We start from the raw sequence: 719 nt of genomic DNA on the forward strand, positions 1-719 counted from the left end.
GGCGCTTCCTGGCCTCGCCCGGGCCTGGGTACTCGAGCTCGACGACTCCCGCGGCCCCCTCGTCCTCAGGCTTCATGAGCTTCCGCGAACAGCACTTGGCTCAGCTCCAGCAGCTGCAGCAGATGCACCAGAAGCAAATGCAGTGCACTATCAGAAACCGCAGCAGTACAAACACCAGATGCTGCACCACCAACGAGACGGGCCTCCTGGTTTGGTTCCCATGGAGCTGGAATCCCCCCCTGCCTCTCCCCCTGTGCCGCCAGGGTCCTATATGCCCCCGTCTCAGTCTTACATGCCCCCACCTCAGCCGCCACCCTCGTACTACCCCCCGGCCTCGTCTCAGCCCCCCTACTTGCCTCCCGCCCAGCCGTCCCCTTCTCAGTCTCCACCTTCCCAGTCCTACCTGGCGCCCACTCCTTATCCTCCCTCTTCCTCCTCGCAATCCTACGGGAGCCATTCACAGTCCTACCTGCCCCCTTCTCAGGCCTCGCCTTCCCGCCCTTCCCAGAGCCACTCTAAGTCCCCGCTCCTAGCCCCTCCGCCGCCGGCCACCGCTGCTGGGAATAAGACAACTGCCCCGCAAGAACTTGTGAAGAGTGGTGCCAAGAGCAAAAATGCTGAGCAGCATCAGGCTGCCCCTGAGCCAGATCCTTCTAAGATGACTCCACAGGTAAGAAAGCGCGTGCCCGAGCCTCCTCTTCTCCCCTCCCCTTTAGGGC

This window comes from Myotis davidii, unplaced genomic scaffold, assembly GCF_000327345.1.
Source record: "Myotis davidii unplaced genomic scaffold, ASM32734v1 scaffold309, whole genome shotgun sequence".
NCBI lineage: Eukaryota > Metazoa > Chordata > Mammalia > Chiroptera > Vespertilionidae > Myotis > Myotis davidii.